This window comes from Medicago sativa, chromosome 8, assembly GCF_051527215.1.
Source record: "Medicago sativa cultivar Bolivia chromosome 8, Bolivia_mono, whole genome shotgun sequence".
Taxonomy (NCBI): Eukaryota; Viridiplantae; Streptophyta; class Magnoliopsida; order Fabales; family Fabaceae; genus Medicago; species Medicago sativa.
Window position 1 is genome coordinate 10,742,565 of NC_140756.1, and position 13,364 is coordinate 10,755,928.

General features: G+C 33.7%; 1 pseudogene across 1 annotated transcript; it reads right to left on the reverse strand.

The window, feature by feature from the left end:
- Window positions 1-8,834: 8,834 nt before the first annotated feature.
- LOC146896865 (uncharacterized) lies at window positions 8,835-12,077 on the reverse strand (annotated as a pseudogene). The gene is made up of 5 exons (XR_015022335.1): window positions 11,835-12,077; window positions 10,324-11,482; window positions 9,558-10,231; window positions 9,203-9,479; window positions 8,835-9,109 (listed from the first exon to the last, which is right to left on the reverse strand). The product of XR_015022335.1 is annotated as an uncharacterized LOC146896865 (transcript).
- Between the last annotated feature and the right edge of the window lie 1,287 nt (window positions 12,078-13,364).

Genomic DNA, 13,364 nt, shown 5'->3' on the forward strand with positions numbered 1-13,364 from the left:
TTTAGATCGTCGACGACCCCTCATTGTGTCTGTTGGTGGTGATGGGATGGTGGTGGTTAGGGGTTTCGTGTGTGAAGAAGGAGGTAGTTGCTTTGGTTTTGTGCATGTGCGGTTGTGACAAGGGTGAGATGTGCAGGGATTATGGAGGTCATACGGTGGCATTGGTGGGTGGTTCGGTTGGAGTGTAGGTGGTGACGGACGTGTTACTGGTCTGTGTGGTTTGTTTCCAACGGTTGCAGGTGTGGCGGCATCTCGGTCAAGCACGATTAATCCTCCTTCAACGAACTTCCGGATCGTTTGTCGTCGTAAGGATCGTGGTGGTCGTGGTTGTTCGCGTTGGTGGTCGTGTAGATTCAGATTTTACTTGATTTGGTGGCAGACCCCCTCCGGGGTCACTGTGTGTCCATTATTTTTTGTGTTTTTCGATGTTGTTTTATGTTGTGGTGGTGGTGGTTTCGTGGTGGTGGTGTTTCAGTTGAGGTGGAGGCGGTAGCTTTGAGTGGGGGTTCGGTCATGGTTTTTTGGACTCGAATTTGGTATTAGAACGGTTTGCGGACGGGAGCTACATTTGGGGGTGGTTGCTTTTTTAGGTGTGGAGGCAGGTGTTTGTCGGGGTGTTTTCTTTTGGAGGCAGCCTCTGTTACACGGGTCCATGGTCGTCGTCGTCGCTAGCTCTTGTTTGCTTTTTTAGGTTGTTAAGGTGTTTAGGTTGTTTGAAGGGTGCATGTTCGTTGTGATAAGCCTTTTCCTTTGGATTTGCTTGTAGTTTGCACCAACCGCATATCATGTCTATCGTCTTACATATTGTGTGCTGGTGTCCGGTGGGCCGGTTATTTTTGCTTCGAGATCGAGAGTTGGTGTCTAGTTGCAATCCTGTTTGACTTGATATGGTGTTCTCTGGTATACCGGGGGCGAGGGGTGCCCTGCTAATTTGGTTATAGAGTCTGGTGGGCCGGTCACTTTTGATTCGAGATCGGGAGTCAGCTCTTTGGCTTAAGTTGGTTTTTGGGCTTTTGTTTTGTGCTCTTTCGGTGGATCGGAGGTTGAGAGTTTGTGGAAGCTGCATGTTCATTCAGTTAGGGCTTTTCGATTGTGGCGCAGCTTGGGTGTTGACGTGTAGGAGTTTTATTTTGAGGGGTGTTCTTTGGGGGTGAGTAGTGACGATGGGTGGTTGTGGATACTGTGTTTACAGTGTTTTGTTTCTGTTTAGGTGTCCGTTTTACGTGGTGATGTGTTTTGGTGGGTTTATTTGCGGGTGTTTTGTTTGGTGGTTATGGTGTACCGTCTATATGCGGCACCATTTGTATCTTGTTTCGTCCATACCTTGCGTCTTGCAGGGATGGCGTTTAATAATATTTGCCGATTCAAAAAAAAAAAAAAAACCCTTTCGAACGCCTCAAAACTCTAATCCAATACAGATAAATAAAGTTTGACAAAAAATTGTTCCATTCAAAAATCGAATTTAGATTCTCTCGAACGATTCGTCATTTGGTGAAGTTCATTAACCACTTGAGTCCAATCATTTGGTTTATTTTTCCTTTCTTTAATTTTTTATTTCCATAAATCTAATAATTTTCCATTTTTAATATGATTGATTATTTGTTTTTTTTATGTTAATACTCTTCCTATTACTCTATCAAAGTTGATTACGTTTACACATTTTTTAAGCTTGATAGAACACAAGCTATTTTATTTCAATAAACAATGTTTTTTTTAATATGTAATTTAAATTTTAAATTTTATGTATGCTCTTTTCCGTTTATATATAACAAAATATAGTTTAGTTTCATAAAAAAAGTGTTTTGTTGCTTGAGTAAAATTATTTCATTTTTATGCAAATAAAGTCATTAGTATAATTTGGAACAAAATGAAAGACATGAGAGCCAACATAGAAGGTAGAGGTTCTTGCTAGGACACCAGTGATTCTATTGACTTTTTCCTACAAATAATAAAGATTTGGATCATGCTAACCGGTGCCTCTGAAGCACTAGTTAACAACTAAAAATGAAAAGAAATGACAAAATTAGTATTAAAAACAACATTTTTTTCAAGTTTCAAAAAGTAAAATACACAATTTTCAAGAAAATATATCTTTTTATAATTCCTAAATTAGTGTCCGGGGGGCATAGTTAGTATTTTCCTAAAGTTTTTTCTAATCTTAAAATTCTTCAGTGACGTATATATGAATGTATGATGATCATGATGCATCGTAAAGAAAAAGAAGACCTTGAATAGTTGAAAATATATGAGAAATGTTTTATATTTTTTATAAAAGTAATTTATTAGAGAATAATAAATTAATGTTTATGATTAATATATTTTTAGTTTTAAGAATTTTATAACTACATAGATTAAATTTGAAGAATTCATGTTAACTCTTTCGAACTCCTCAAAACTCTCCTCCAATACAGATAAATAAAGTTTGACAAAAAATTAATCCATTAAAAAATCGAATTTAGGTTCATCCTAATGATTCGTTATTTGGTGAAGTTCATTAATCAATGAGTCCAATCATTTGGTTAATTTCTTTAATTTCTTTATTCCCATAAATCTAATCATTTTCCATTTTTAATATGATTGATTATTTTTTTAATGTTTTTTTTATGTTAATACTCTTAATTACTACTAGTTATTATCTCACTCTACCTATTACTCGATCAAAGTTTATTACTTTTAGAAAAAAACATATTTATTAAGGTTGATAGAACACAAACTATTTTATTTCAATAAACAATGTTTTTTTTTATTCATATGTAGTTTAAAATTTTAGTTTTATGTATGCTCTTTTCCATTTATATATAACAAAAAATGGTTTAATTTCATAAAAAAAAAAGTTTTTTGTTGCCTGAGTAAAATTATTTCGTTTTATTGCAAATAAAGTCAATACCATAATTTGGAACAAAATGAAAGACATGAGAGCCAACATAGAAGGTAGAGGTTATTGCTAGGACACGAGTGACCCTATTGACTTTTCTCCTACAAATAATAAAGTTTTTTCTAGTCTTAAAATTCTTTAGTGACGTATATATTATTGTATGATGACCATTATGCATCATAAAGAACTCAAAGAAACTAACAAGCACACGCATTTGCACATGGAAAAAAGAACTATTTCGTTTGTACTTTAACCCATATGAATATTTGTAGAATTAACGTATTACTCATTAATCTGCTTCTAGAAGCTTTTTACCCAGCCTGAAAAATGTTAATTAATTGATGGAGTTATTGTTGAAGCGACTATTTATTAATTGGAACTATTCTTCGTGTTCAATTTCTAAGACTTTTTCTAGTGTTGGTTTGGAAATGTGCTTTCTAGATGAGTTGGGTGCTTTTTTATGCTAAGATAGAATGGTTAAGTCTTTATGCCCGGTGGAAGAAGGTGAAGCATTTGGGTTCACGACCTTCACAACTAAAGAATGTTGATTTTGAGTTGAATTCCATGTGTATGGTTGATTCCTTGAATATTGATGTTGATACTCACTGAATATCCAATTTGATGTCTCATGATTTTTGTATGATTCAATTCAGTCTTTGACAAAATCAAAGTCTAAATTAGTACTGGATATTTTTATAAGGGACAAATTAGCTATAATAAATCAATGACTAATTTGTCATCTACATGAACATGTCATAAACTAATTTGAGTTTCCTTCAAAAAAAAAAACTAATTTGAGTTTATTTTTTTTCACTTAGACTCAATTGGAGCATCAAATAACTATAACGGAAGAAAATGAGTGTTCACTCTTTCTTTAAAACTCTTTCAAAAAAACAAAAAAAAAAACTCTTTCTTTAAAACTCAAATATTGAGTTTGTAAGATCATTCACAATAGGAGGGTATTCCTTTTGAATATCGGTGCCTAACAAGTACTCGTACTTTGAAGTAAAAAAATGGATACCTTTTTTTTTAGAGAAATAATATTTTGACAATCACTTTTTGACAACTTTTGGACAACTTTTTCTCTCATACTCACAAGATGTTGTTATTCTCTCTCATCCTTTTTCTCTCTCCATTGTTTTTGATCAATAAGAAGTGAGAAAAACAAGGTTGTCAACAAAGTTGTCATCAAATGGATGTCAAAATATCATTACTCTTTTTTTTTAAGAGGAAAAAAATAAGGTATACCTATCTATTGAGGAGATGTGTTACATTAAACACTTTCTTTTTCTATAGGACCAACATGTTTTGAACATAAGAATATTATATTGTAATGATGTAGAGTTATTGATCGATGATTAATTTGGTCTTGTTTAAATAATTTATATGAGATTCTGAGTTCGAGATATTAAGTGTTTATTACGTTCTACAATTAAAAAATTAAAAATAAGTTATGTGTACACGTGAGACCCATTTAAACACTGAATAATGAATGTATCTATTGTTGATACTCTAAAAAGCAAGTCGATAAGGTCCTTCAATCTACTTTCGGAGTAATTACATCTTTCTGAGTAATTTTACATTGAAATGAAGTGATTTTGCCTCATTCAACACGAGAAAATGTTTTGCACACTATTTACTTTGACCAAAATAGAATAGAATAAAAATAGATTACAGTTTTGGAAATTACATGGAGGAAACCACGTGTAAGAAATGTTGATATTTTTTTAATTAGTTACAATTTTATTCTTCCTATTTTCACTACTGACAAAATTGATCTCCTTGAAATCCTCCAATTTTAGCTTTTAAAAGAAAAATTAGATTAAACAATAATGATGCGACATATTTAAAATAATATCGTAAAAGATTTGACGAGTGAAATGATAACATTCAAGAAAATAATTAATAAATCTCATGAAAATAATTTATTTCATCTTGATGTAATTCTACGGTTATGTCACGTTATTTTAAAATGAAATGTTAGGAACACTCTTTTTTGAGCATTTTCTCTAACACTTATTTTCTCATTAGATAAAACTGATGCGTGTCTTATCACTTTATATGAGATCCATTTTCAAAGTGTGGTACCAGTTGAATTTCATCCAATAAAAAACAATAAAAAAATGAGTGTTAGAGTGAATGCTAAAAAAGATTGTCCACAACACACCTCTATTTTAAATATATCATATCACCATTTTTTAGTATAAGCATTTGAAGAAGAGACTAAATTAATTGATGAATTTTAAAATGAGGAGACTATATAAGCCTAACACAACAATCATGATTGAAATTCGATGACTTTAAAGCGTGAAAGTCACAGTAACTTTAATGTAATCATGTGTATTTTTTGAGAGAGAAAGATGAAAGAGAAATAACAATAACAGTAATAATATAGGAGAGAGGTCGACATAAAGTCACCGTAACATTCCTACCTTAAAGTCACTGAATTCACATCTGCAAGAATATTGATCATTGAATTAAAATCAAATAACTTATGGACAATTCACTTCTTTTTAAGACCATCCACAATGGTGGGTGCTTCACATATTTAGCACCACTGTGGAGTACTCCTCTTCCTATGAAGAAGGGTGGCTATGGAAGCACCCTCCCTCTCTTCCTTTTTAGTGGGTTCCATTTAATAAATCTTAATAAAATAAAGAAATTTTGTTGAAAAATGTAATGATATAAAATTATTTGTGGGGCCTATTTAATAATTTGTTTATTAAGTACTATTACCGTAAAATGAGTGATGTGAACATAAATGACCCATTTAAACACCCAATTTATGTGCTATGTTATGGATGGTCTAAGCATAACAAAATTATCTCATAGTATTAAATAGCATGCACAATATAAGAAGACATCAAATCAAACACTTCAGGACTAAATGTAGCCATCCTAGCCAATTCATGAGATATTACATTAGCTTACCTCGTTAAAAACTCAACCAACGAATTTAGACAAAATTCACGTAGACTGAAAATACAATATTTAATGATAAAACCAAAATCAAAATAAGATGAATTGAGGAGTGGTTTATTAAAGCTATCCACAACGTTTTTGGCATCCAACTCAAGTAACATTGTCAAACCCCATCTCTACGGTCCATTTGATAGTTTGTAGAAATCCATACCCCTTACCTTCCTTCATTGTTAACAAAGCCACATAAATTAAAGTTTTGGCACAAACTAAAATATTAGCAGGATCCCTAAAAAAAATGCAGATACCCACCTTAGAAGGGGTAGCACTTCGGTGCCTTTGTCTTTGGTGTCTTTAGTGTCTTTGTTCCTATCTTTCTCTTAACCATTCATTCTCTCTCATCTAAATAATTTATTTTAATCATTCATCCAACATTCTCTCTCATCTAAAATGAACTAAAGACACCCAAAGGCAAAGACACTGCCATCCACTTCAAAGCTGGTGGTTTCCATTTAACTATGGTTGGTCGTGAATCGGGTGCCCTTCTCTCTCATCTAAAATGAACTAAAGACACCCAAAGGCAAAGACACTGCCATCCACTTCAAAGCTGGTGGTTTCCATTTAACTATGGTTGGTCGTGAATCGGGTGCCCTTACCCTATTCGATAAACTTTTAGATTTATCCACTACCATCGATTGAGAACTCAGGAGCACATTGATATATCATTGTGACATCCTCGTCAATATCATTTCAAAGTTTCAAGCTACGACTCTTCCATATACCTCACAATATCGAGTATAAAATTAAGGAATGTGGGGTTATTTTGGACTTTGACCAATCACATAAGTGATTTAGAAACCACATCTTAAATCAAAAGTCAAAATCTTAAGATATCAGGTATATGAGTCATCTCACTTGTATAGTGTTCAACATCAACTTTTACATATAATATGAAATTCTTACTCACTTGAAATACCTGTTATTCTTAAGTGTGAGTTCATCAATTTTGTGTATGACCTCCTCTGAATTTATAAACCCCTATAAATTGGGCAATTTCTTTAGATTTTTTTATTATTTGCTTGCAATTTCTTATGTAAACACCTATAAATGTGTTGCAATTTTTTTTTTGCCCAGACTTTGTAATAATCCTAGCTCCTAATAATAATATTTTCACATAGTAAACGAGACAAACTTCACAAAATTTGTATTATTGTAGCTTGGTTTGGTGGATAAGAATGAAATTAATCTTTTTAATTAGTATAAATAAGACATTTTAAAATATAAGGATAACTTTACCAACAATTTGATTGGTCCAAATGAAAGGGACTTGGACCCCCATAAGCAGGCAGTCATGAGTTCGATTCTTAACTTTTGCATATGAAAATATTTAGGTTGGAATGGGAGAATCCACTTGTGTGCTCCACAAGTTCTTCGATGGAGATTAGTCACACACACAAGTTAAAGTATGGCTCAAAATATAAGACACTGAAGAAGGGAGGAGGAAGTACGGTTTAGGGATATTATTGTAAACTGAATCGTAGTTGTATTACTATATACATTGTCTGTAACACTAAAACCCTAATTCATCACAACAATACAAACAAAACTATAACTGCTCTATAGTCGCAGAGGTAGGCCCATTGACCAAACTGTGTTAGCAAAGATTGTGCGTCATTGTCTTTTACTTTTGCTTTCTATAAATCTTTTGTTACTATTAGTCTTTTATTACTAGTTGCAGAAAGAAAAAGAAACTAGGTTACAACCTTAAGAAATGCACTCTAGAAGCATCAACAAGAAGTAAATCTTCCAAGCACAAGATGAGGTTCACCAAGCTACACCAAGAAGAATCATGAATAGCACCAGGCTTAGCCAAGCAATATGCACCCTTGTTTACCTCTCGAAGGGTGTGGCTCAACTACACATTCCATGGGAGATTAAGGAGATCCTTAACATTTCTAATGATAGTCGAATAAACATGTCAAGCATTGAGAGGAGCTTGAATTTAATTTATAGCATGTTGGAAATCAGAGTAACAAATCACATTTCAGTGTCCTCTATCCCTTGTCAACTTCAAACCATGCATGATCGCAAAAAGTTTCGCATGCAAGTTATTTGAAATCCCAATAAATCTTGAAAATCCGCAAAACCAAGTATCGTCTGGACTGCGAAGAACACCACCAAAGCTTGAACATGAAACTGCTCCCATCAACATTGAGAATTGTAGCCTCCATATAGGAGGGGTGCCAAGAAGTTCAACGTTGTTGTGTGCGTGAGACAAGTCCTCCACCCAAGGGCGTCGAGAGACATAAGATAGCTCCCAACATTGTGCCGCAATTGATGATCGCTAACCTGCTCATTATCAAGGCACACTGTGTTCCACACTTTCCAAATACACCAGATACCTGCTACAAAAATCAAATAATCTGAGAGACATAGGCCTTTTTTGAACCACGAGTGAGTGTTTAAATCCTAAAATAACACAATACCATTGTATCCCAAAGATCTCCACATACAAGCACAGAGAGGGCATCCCTAAGGCAATAACGAAGACATGCCAAGATATAAAGATTTTGAATAAATTGAATGGTTGAAATTTATAAATTAAAAAAATTGTATTCATGATATACTTAGACATGACCAATGATATGCTACAGTGAAACAATAACGTACTTACCCCCATTTTTTTTTTGAAGGAACCCCCAATTTCTTTTATCATGGTCTTTTTTTTTGGCTTAAGTGTAGTTTTGCCCCCCCCCCCCCCCCTATTTTGACTGAATCGGAAATTTACCCCCCTATTTTAAAACTCGGAAATTTACCCCCTCAATTTGAAGTTTTTCGGAATTTTGCCCCCCCACCACATTTGAGTGCATGTTGGCTGATGTGGCAGTGGTGATGTGGCTTTTAAAATATTATCTTATTATCCACCTAATTAATTATTTAAATTAAATAATTGTTAATTACAAAAAATAAATTAATTTTTAAAAAAACGAAATTTTTTTAAAAAAATACCTTAAAATGCAGAAAAAAATTCTAAAAAAACTAGAAAATAAAGATAAAATGTAGGAATTACAAAAAATAAATACATGGAAAAACAACATCACATGAAAGATAAAATTCCATTAAAATTACATGGAAAAACAGTAATATATGTCTAACAGCTGAATGTTGCAATAATATATGTCTAACAGCTGAATCATAAAACAGTCCCCTAATTAAACAAGCATAACAGCTGAATGTTGCACCAAAACCACTAGCTCCAGACCCACTAGCACCATTTGCTCCTTTTGTATCAGACTTTTTTCCCTTCTTTTGTTTCTATCAAAAATTGAATCCCAAGACAAAATATTCATAACAGAATTACAAGATAAAAACATAAATACAAGATAAAAACAAAAATTCAATCAGCACCTTATTTCCACCTTTTGGGAGCACTCGATTTCCTCCACATGTCCTCCTATTATGACCCATCTTTTTACATTTTGTACATTTCACTGTTGGTAAATCTCTAGGTAATAGATGTGGATTTTTCGGCTCATCATTAGCCTTGTTTCTATTCTTTTTGGGCCGACCTATAGTTCTTCTCTCAGCTGGTGGGTTGATTGGCTCTGTTGTTGATATAGGCCATAGTTGGGGACCATTTGTTGGCAAAATGATGTGAGAATAAGTAGCCATGAAAGTACTCTTCCTGAAACAAAATGTGCTCATCAATAATACATATAAGAAGTAAAATATTAATGATACAAATCCAAACTAAATTTATTACCTATAATACCAGGAAACAAAATCTTCAGGTTCTTTTTTGTGATACAACATGCATGCAATAGCATGGCAACATGGGATGCCTGTTAAACCCCATTTCCTACAATCACATGTTTTTTGGGCTAAATTCACAATATATGTGTCAGTTCCATTTGTCACGCTAAATATGGCATCATCATCATCAAAATGCCAAAATGGTTCCCATCCATCAGCTACCCTCTTTGCTTTTTCAAGTTGTAGTTGGATTATAGGACATATTCTCCCTCTATATCTTTGCATGAGATCCTTCTGGGCTCCAATTGTTTTTGTGAGGTAGTGCTTAATTCCTTCTAGAAGAGTGATGATGTGTTTATCTTTATACTCCAATATTGCCCGGTTAAATCCCTCACACATGTTGTTAACTTGTAAGTCTGATTGTGTATCCATCTTGAAATGAGATTTAGTCCACATTGCAGGTGCCCAATTCTTATTCATGTATTCCCAAGCTTTGTCGTTAATTAATTTCATTCGATTCATTGCTCTCTCCTATGCTGGAACAGTTGTAGCCCTTGCTGCCATCCAAAACACTTCCTTTAAATCCAATCCAGGATATCTTTTCTTAAAATTAGCATAAAGGTGTTTCACACATAGCCTATGCTCTACATGACTACCAAGGTTTTGAATTGTCGGAACCAAACCCTAAGATAATTGCCAATGGTAAACAAATATTACAAAAAAATAGAGAACATTATGCATATTAAAATATTAACAATGACACATGTAAGTTATACCTTCTGCTCATCTGAGATGAATGCATATTGCTTGTGTTGTATAGTTTGTAGATCTTCAAGTAATAGATTCAGAAACCACTCCCATGAATCTTTTGTTTCTGCTTCTACAATGACATAAGCAATGGGAAACATTTGATTGTTTGCGTCTTTACCAACAGCTGCCATCAATTGTCCTCCATGTTCTCCTTTCAAAAAGCAAGCATCTAACCCAATGAGAGGCCTACATGTGTGTGCAAAGGCTGCCTTACATGCCTCTAGACATACATAAATTCTCTGGAAAATAGGACCCACATCAGCCATATCACACTTAATAATAACAGTACTATTGGGATTGGACCTTCTCAACTCCTCCGCATAGCTCCTTAGATATAAGTATTGGTCACGACCAGCTCCTTGAATGATTTCTAGTGCCATTAACTTGGCCTTATGTACTTGATCATGTGACAACTTCACACTCCATTGCTCAGCAGCCAACCTCTTCAACGCTTTCACTTTCATTTCAGGTGAATGTCGGAGTGTACTCAAAAATCTTTTAGCAAGCAAATTTGGCTTGGCTTGTCTGTTTCTAGTTCTAGGTGTCCAACGGCACGTATGATCATCAATGAAGCTTACAACCTGCCAAAAATCATTTGCACTCCTCTTACTAATCCTCAAATGAAAAGGGCAATCAGTCATACACTTTACAACCAAGTATTCTTTTTCATTTTTTGTGAGGCGCAGATTTTTCCTAGTCTCCAATGCATACTCTTCAACTGCATCCTTTGCTTGCTTTTTATTGTTGAACTTCAAACCCATTTCAAACTTAACATGGGCATTCCCTTCACCCAACTTAAAAATTGGATAGTTTTTACCAAGCTCTTCATCTTCACTCTCTGGTGGAGTATGTAAATCATCGGAATCTTCATAGTGCTCATCTTGAAAATCAGCTGCAGTTGTAGGAGTATCCAATGATTTGGCATCTACATTATTAGTAACCAAGCAAAATGTTTCAGGTGGAAAAATAACACTCAAATCAACACACTCATCCACTCCACTATCATCAAAGTAACTATCATCTTCATCATCGTCGTCTTCCTCTTCACTTGCAATACAATCATCATCTTCTTCCTCCATGTCTTCCTTGTCCAACTCATCATCATTTTCTGTATCTTCACAAGCCCTAAAAGACAATAAATATTCCCATAGTAAACCAACACAAGACAATAATAAGATACATTTTATTTGGATATTAAACATTTTATTTCAATACTCACACCTCAATTTTTTAATCAGATTAGTCTCAAAATTTAATTGCTTTTTGAATATTAAATCACCCCAAGGAAACACAGATCTACATTATTCAATTGCTTTCTTGGAATATTAAATTTACATTATTTAATTGCTTTCTTTGAATATTAAATTAAAGAAACACAGATCCATTATGAGAAAGTTCCATATCAGTTCCAAAATCAACGAAGGAACTATGTCAAGTTACACGACACAGAACAGCAACAGTTATGAGAAAGACATACCTCAATTTCGTCATTGAACTTGAACCAAGAATCATTACTTCGTGATTCACCATTTTCAGTGAACGGCGGCGACAGAAAGAGGGAGAGCGATGAAGATTGAGAACAGAGACAACGCTGTCAAAGTGGAACGGTGATGACGAAGCGGGAACGACGATGGTTAGGAACGGCTAGGTCAGGGCATCACATGAAGGGAAGGAGAAAGGGAACACGGTTGTTTGGGTTTTGGTAGTGAGATCCACTTTTTTGGTAGCGTTTTGGATTGTTATAAGGAAAATGATTATTATTATTATTATTATTATTTTAAGTTACATTTTTTTTATTAATTTTTTTCTTTTTTTAATTCAGAATATATAATATAAATAATTTAAATGGGTGAATATTTATTTTAGTATTATTTAAGCCACATCAGCACAGTTTTAGTATTATTTAAGCCACATCAGCACAGCCACCTCAGCCAACTCCTGGAAAATATTAATTTGGAGGGGTACAATTCAGATTTTTAAAATAGGGGGGGCCAAAATTCCGACAAACATTAAATTTGGGGGGGGGGGGTAAAATTCAGAGTTTTAAAATAGGGGGGTAAAATTCCGATTCAGTCAAAATAGAGGGGGAAAAATTGCACTTAAGCCTTTTTTTTTTGAGAGATTTTATCATGGTCGTTAATATAAGATTATACAATAATAAAATCAATTCAAAACGCCTTCAAAAAAAAAAATCAATTCAAAACGATCTCAACCGTTGTTTTCAGAATGAAAGGTGACGATAGAAAATAGTGTGAAAGAGCAACTTTAGCAAATCCATGTATAAAGGTTTGGTAGAATAGTGATGTGGGTGCAGGATAAGAGTGGGGAAGCATTACTCTGTACTTTAGTTGCCGAAATGGACTTTTTATTCTCCTAAAACTTGGTACTATAACGGTCTTTTCTTTCTCTTTCACCAATTATCACTAGTGTCTACGGTGGATATTACTTGGTCAAGCTCTGAACATCTAGATGAATATTTTCTCTTAAACACAGTTTACATGTCAATTTTCTCTGGCTCTTGGTGAGTACCATTAATCACAAATGCAGACTAATTGACCAAATCCAAGCATAACAAAAATTGAAAGTGTGACAGTGACAATGATGATTCATTCATACAAGTTACTGAATTTATGTTATGCTTCGTTATTTATTTTGCAAATGAATTGGTCTAAAAGAGCGATACATTTTCCATCTACCAAAAAAATATCAAGCAGGACAAAACTATATTTATTCAACACACTAAAAAAAAAAATGACAAAACTATTAAAAGTCTTACCTTCAATTTTTTTTTCATGACAAGTACTCTATTATAAATTATAATAAATAATGATAATATCGAATATGATGATGATGAAGAATACTAATCAAATAGTTCCCTAGCTATTATTTTTCCATTTTTTTTGTAGTGGTCCTTGCATATTTTATACATTGTCCCAACCAACTGAGCTAAGCTCACGAGAACCCATTTTTTTCTTCTAATAGTTGGGATATTTTCTGTAGTTGAAAA